Source organism: Nerophis lumbriciformis, linkage group LG37 (genome assembly GCF_033978685.3).
Source record: "Nerophis lumbriciformis linkage group LG37, RoL_Nlum_v2.1, whole genome shotgun sequence".
In the NCBI taxonomy this organism is placed as follows: Eukaryota; Metazoa; Chordata; class Actinopteri; order Syngnathiformes; family Syngnathidae; genus Nerophis; species Nerophis lumbriciformis.
In genome coordinates this window covers 7,810,001-7,817,500 of record NC_084584.2, presented here as the reverse complement: position 1 = coordinate 7,817,500, position 7,500 = coordinate 7,810,001, and positions in this window count along the sequence as shown.

Below are 7,500 nucleotides of genomic sequence, written 5' to 3'. Positions count from 1 at the left end.
TTGAGAGCTTGTAATATTTTAGATCGTTTTTATTTGAAAAAGAATGCTAAAAACCCGATAATGGAATTATTTTAAGACACAACTTTGTGTTATAAGTGACTAAGTATGTTATTATTCATTATTATTATTAAAATGTCAGCTTTTTCTCGTTACATTCCAATTTCTTACTGGTTTTGTTAGTCTTTTTTCTCATGCAAGGATAGAATAACAATATTAATACTACAAAAACTGCATAAGTTGGTGTTTAAAAATATGCCTGTACAGAAATATAAATGTTCATTTACACCTTTCATGTTTATTATAGTTGTCAAATTAATTCATAAGTTAGTAATATTTTATATTATTTTTATTTACTACACTTTGTTTATATTTAAGTATATTTTACTTGTATTTTGAGAGCTTGTGACCAAAAAGTCACATAGGAGGGGGTATTTAGATTTTTTTTTTAACTTTTTCTAAAGAAAATGCAAAAAACAGATGATATAAATATTTAAAGACACAACTTGTTTATATTTAAGTATATTTTACTTGTATTTTGAGAGCAATAATTTAGTTAAGTTTTTCTTTTTTTTAAAGAATGCTAAAAACCCGATATTATAATTATTTTAAGACACAATATAAGTGACTAAGTATGTTATTAATTATTATTAATAAAATGTCAACTATTTCTCGTTACATTCCAATTTTTTGCTCTTTTTTTCTTACATTTTCACTGTTGTTTATTTAGATGAACATTATTAGAAAATACACAACTCTTTCCATGTTACACACGTTACACAGTATCGGGTCGGTATCGCTGATACCAGATTGAACTTTGTATCGGACAGGAGAGACAATCAGTGGTATGGCACACGACTAATAACGTGCTCTTCATTGCTGAAAGGAGAAATCAAATCAGGCAACATAGTGTTTAACGTCCAGTCAATCTTAGTCCCTGTTTCAGATCACTAAGAACTGATCAGTTATTGACGTTACATGCACACAAACTTTTATTTATTCCAAAGTGTCAGTCAGCCAATTGAATTCTCCCATCTGCATGCAGAACACACACACACACACACACACTCTCTCTCTTGTATTTGTTACCTTCTTGAGACCTCAAAAGTCGCAATTTTATAACAGAACTTTACAAAAGGCAGGCGGTAAAAAATGGATAGATGGATAATAATAATCTGAATTTTACTTGGTAAAAAAAAAGGTGTCATTTTACCAAAAAAAATTCACTATTTTACAAGAACAACCAAAAATGAGGCGATATTGTGATAAAAGTCAGAATTTTTGCAGCAAAAAGTAATAATTTTATGAGAAAATGTTGCAATATTACAGAAACAGAAAGAATATGAGGAATTGTTCCCAATTTTATAAGAAAAAGAAAAAAAGACTGCTTTTAATTCATTATTTTGGGGGAATTTTTTCTTTTGTAATTGGTTTTTAAGTTATTACAGTATGTCTCTATATACATATGTATTTATTTTTTTAATTTTTTTTGCATTTCAATTTTTTACACACACTTGTTATTACATATGTTGGCCAGAGGGGGAGCACTTAAAAAAATGTGTACACACACTTGTAATTTCATATGTTGACCAGACGGGGAGCACTTCAATTTCTTACACACACTTGTTATTTCATATGTTGACCAGAGGGGGAGCACTTCTAATTCTTACACGCACTTGTTATTTCATATGTTGACCAGAGAGGGAGCACTTCAATTTCTTACACACACTTGTTATTTCATATGTTGACCAGAGGGGGAGTACTTCAAATTTGTATACACACTTGTTATTTCATATGTTGACCAGAGGGTGCACTTTTAATTCTTACACACACTTGTTATTTCATATGTTGACCAGAAGAGGAGCATTTTTAATTCTTACACACACTTGTTATTTCATATGTTGACCAGAGGGGGAGCACTTTTAAATCTCACACACACTTGTTATTTCATCTGTTGACCAGAGGGTGGGCACTTCTAATTCTTACACACACACTTGTTATTTCATATGTTGACCAGAGGGTGAGCACTTCTAATTCTTACACACACACTTGTTATTTCATATGTTGACCAGAGGGGGAGCACTTCTAATTCTTACACGCACTTGTTATTTCATATGTTGACCAGCAGGGGGCGCACTTTTAAATCTTACACACACTTGTTATTTCATATGTTGACCAGAGGGGGAGCACTTCAATTTCTTACACACACTTGTTATTTCATATGTTGACCAGAGGGGGAGTACTTCAAATTTGTATACACACTTGTTATTTCATATGTTGACCAGAGGGTGCACTTTTAATTCTTACACACACTTGTTATTTCATATGTTGACCAGAAGAGGAGCATTTTTAATTCTTACACACACTTGTTATTTCATATGTTGACCAGAGGGGGAGAACTTTTAAATCTCACACACACTTGTTATTTCATCTGTTGACCAGAGGGTGAGCACTTCTAATTCTTACACACACACTTGTTATTTCATATGTTGACTAGAGAGGGAGCACTTCTAATTCTTACACACACTTGTTATTTCATATGTTGACCAGAGGGGAGCACTTTTAATTCTTACACGCACTTGTTATTTCATATGTTGACCAGAGGAGGAGCATTTTTAATTCTTACACACACTTGTTATTTCATATGTTGACCAGAGGGGGAGCACTTCAATTTCTTACACACACTTGTTATTTCATATGTTGACCAGAGGGGGAGTACTTCAAATTTGTATACACACTTGTTATTTCACATGTTGACCAGAGGGTGCACTTTTAATTCTTACACACTTGTTATTTCATATGTTGACCAGAAGAGGAGCATTTTTAATTCTTGCACACACTTGTTATTTCATATGTTGACCAGAGGGGGAGCACTTTTAAATCTCACACACACTTGTTATTTCATCTGTTGACCAGAGGGTGGGCACTTCTAATTCTTACACACACACTTGTTATTTCATATGTTGACCAGAGGGGGAGCACTTCTAATTCTTACACACACACTTGTTATTTCATATGTTGACCAGAGGGTGAGCACTTCAATTTCTTACACACACTTGTTATTTCATATGTTGACCAGAGGGGGAGCACTTCAATTTCTTACACACACTTGTTATTTCATATGTTGACCAGAGGGGGAGCACTTCAATTTCTTACACACACTTGTTATTTCATATGTTGACCAGAGGGGGAGTACTTCAAATTTGTATACACACTTGTTATTTCACATGTTGACCAGAGGGTGCACTTTTAATTCTTACACACTTGTTATTTCATATGTTGACCAGAAGAGGAGCATTTTTAATTCTTGCACACACTTGTTATTTCATATGTTGACCAGAGGGGGAGCACTTTTAAATCTCACACACACTTGTTATTTCATCTGTTGACCAGAGGGTGGGCACTTCTAATTCTTACACACACACTTGTTATTTCATATGTTGACCAGAGGGGGAGCACTTCTAATTCTTACACACACTTGTTATTTTATATGTTGACCAGAGGGGGAGCACTTCTAATTCTTATACGCACTTGTTATTTCATATGTTGACCAGAGGAGGAGCATTTTTAATTCTTACACACACTTGTTATTTCATATGTTGACCAGAGGGGGAGTACTTCGAATTTGTATACACACTTGTTATTTCATAGGTTGACCAAAGGGTGCACTTTTAATTCTTACACACACTTGTTATTTCATATGTTGACCAGAGGAGGAGCATTTTTAATTCTTACACACACTTGTTATTTCATATGTTGACCAGAGGGGGAACACTTTTAAATCTCACACACACTTGTTATTTCATCTGTTGACCAGAGGGTGAGCACTTCTAATTCTTACACACACACTTGTTATTTCATATGTTGACTAGAGGGGGCGCACTTCTAATTCTTACACGCACTTGTTATTTCATATGTTGACCAGAGGGGGAGCACTTCTAATTCTTACACGCACTTGTTATTTTCATATGTTGACTTCAATTTCTTATACACACTTGTTATTTCATATGTTGACCAGAGGGGGAGCACTTCTAATTCTTACACGCACTTGTTATTTCATATGTTGACCAGAGGGGGAGCACTTCAATTTCTTACACACACTTGTTATTTCATATGTTGACCAGAGGGGAGCACTTTTAATTCTTACACGCACTTGTTATTTCATATGTTGACCAGAGGAGGAGCATTTTTAATTCTTACACACACTTGTTATTTCATATGTTGACCAGAGGGGGAGCACTTCAATTTCTTACACACACTTGTTATTTCATATGTTGACCAGAGGGGGAGTACTTCAAATTTGTATACACACTTGTTATTTCACATGTTGACCAGAGGGTGCACTTTTAATTCTTACACACTTGTTATTTCATATGTTGACCAGAAGAGGAGCATTTTTAATTCTTGCACACACTTGTTATTTCATATGTTGACTAGAGAGGGAGCACTTCTAATTCTTACACACACTTGTTATTTCATATGTTGACCAGAGGGGAGCACTTTTAATTCTTACACGCACTTGTTATTTCATATGTTGACCAGAGGAGGAGCATTTTTAATTCTTACACACACTTGTTATTTCATATGTTGACCAGAGGGGGAGCACTTCAATTTCTTACACACACTTGTTATTTCATATGTTGACCAGAGGGGGAGTACTTCAAATTTGTATACACACTTGTTATTTCACATGTTGACCAGAGGGTGCACTTTTAATTCTTACACACTTGTTATTTCATATGTTGACCAGAAGAGGAGCATTTTTAATTCTTGCACACACTTGTTATTTCATATGTTGACCAGAGGGGGAGCACTTTTAAATCTCACACACACTTGTTATTTCATCTGTTGACCAGAGGGTGGGCACTTCTAATTCTTACACACACTTGTTATTTCATATGTTGACCAGAGGGGGAGCACTTCTAATTCTTACACACACACTTGTTATTTCATATGTTGACCAGAGGGTGAGCACTTCAATTTCTTACACACACTTGTTATTTCATATGTTGACCAGAGGGGGAGCACTTCAATTTCTTACACACACTTGTTATTTCATATGTTGACCAGAGGGGGAGCACTTCAATTTCTTACACACACTTGTTATTTCATATGTTGACCAGAGGGGGAGTACTTCAAATTTGTATACACACTTGTTATTTCACATGTTGACCAGAGGGTGCACTTTTAATTCTTACACACTTGTTATTTCATATGTTGACCAGAAGAGGAGCATTTTTAATTCTTGCACACACTTGTTATTTCATATGTTGACCAGAGGGGGAGCACTTTTAAATCTCACACACACTTGTTATTTCATCTGTTGACCAGAGGGTGGGCACTTCTAATTCTTACACACACACTTGTTATTTCATATGTTGACCAGAGGGGGAGCACTTCTAATTCTTACACACACTTGTTATTTTATATGTTGACCAGAGGGGGAGCACTTCTAATTCTTATACGCACTTGTTATTTCATATGTTGACCAGAGGAGGAGCATTTTTAATTCTTACACACACTTGTTATTTCATATGTTGACCAGAGGGGGAGTACTTCGAATTTGTATACACACTTGTTATTTCATAGGTTGACCAAAGGGTGCACTTTTAATTCTTACACACACTTGTTATTTCATATGTTGACCAGAGGAGGAGCATTTTTAATTCTTACACACACTTGTTATTTCATATGTTGACCAGAGGGGGAACACTTTTAAATCTCACACACACTTGTTATTTCATCTGTTGACCAGAGGGTGAGCACTTCTAATTCTTACACACACACTTGTTATTTCATATGTTGACTAGAGGGGGCGCACTTCTAATTCTTACACGCACTTGTTATTTCATATGTTGACCAGAGGGGGAGCACTTCTAATTCTTACACGCACTTGTTATTTTCATATGTTGACTTCAATTTCTTATACACACTTGTTATTTCATATGTTGACCAGAGGGGGAGCACTTCTAATTCTTACACGCACTTGTTATTTCATATGTTGACCAGAGGGGGAGCACTTCAATTTCTTACACACACTTGTTATTTCATATGTTGACCAGAGGGGAGCACTTTTAATTCTTACACGCACTTGTTATTTCATATGTTGACCAGAGGAGGAGCATTTTTAATTCTTACACACACTTGTTATTTCATATGTTGACCAGAGGGGGAGCACTTCAATTTCTTACACACACTTGTTATTTCATATGTTGACCAGAGGGGGAGTACTTCAAATTTGTATACACACTTGTTATTTCACATGTTGACCAGAGGGTGCACTTTTAATTCTTACACACTTGTTATTTCATATGTTGACCAGAAGAGGAGCATTTTTAATTCTTGCACACACTTGTTATTTCATATGTTGACTAGAGAGGGAGCACTTCTAATTCTTACACACACTTGTTATTTCATATGTTGACCAGAGGGGAGCACTTTTAATTCTTACACGCACTTGTTATTTCATATGTTGACCAGAGGAGGAGCATTTTTAATTCTTACACACACTTGTTATTTCATATGTTGACCAGAGGGGGAGCACTTCAATTTCTTACACACACTTGTTATTTCATATGTTGACCAGAGGGGGAGTACTTCAAATTTGTATACACACTTGTTATTTCACATGTTGACCAGAGGGTGCACTTTTAATTCTTACACACTTGTTATTTCATATGTTGACCAGAAGAGGAGCATTTTTAATTCTTGCACACACTTGTTATTTCATATGTTGACCAGAGGGGGAGCACTTTTAAATCTCACACACACTTGTTATTTCATCTGTTGACCAGAGGGTGGGCACTTCTAATTCTTACACACACACTTGTTATTTCATATGTTGACCAGAGGGGGAGCACTTCTAATTCTTACACACACACTTGTTATTTCATATGTTGACCAGAGGGTGAGCACTTCAATTTCTTACACACACTTGTTATTTCATATGTTGACCAGAGGGGGAGCACTTCAATTTCTTACACACACTTGTTATTTCATATGTTGACCAGAGGGGGAGCACTTCAATTTCTTACACACACTTGTTATTTCATATGTTGACCAGAGGGGGAGTACTTCAAATTTGTATACACACTTGTTATTTCACATGTTGACCAGAGGGTGCACTTTTAATTCTTACACACTTGTTATTTCATATGTTGACCAGAAGAGGAGCATTTTTAATTCTTGCACACACTTGTTATTTCATATGTTGACCAGAGGGGGAGCACTTTTAAATCTCACACACACTTGTTATTTCATCTGTTGACCAGAGGGTGGGCACTTCTAATTCTTACACACACACTTGTTATTTCATATGTTGACCAGAGGGGGAGCACTTCTAATTCTTACACACACTTGTTATTTTATATGTTGACCAGAGGGGGAGCACTTCTAATTCTTATACGCACTTGTTATTTCATATGTTGACCAGAGGAGGAGCATTTTTAATTCTTACACACACTTGTTATTTCATATGTTGACCAGAGGGGGAGTACTTCGAAT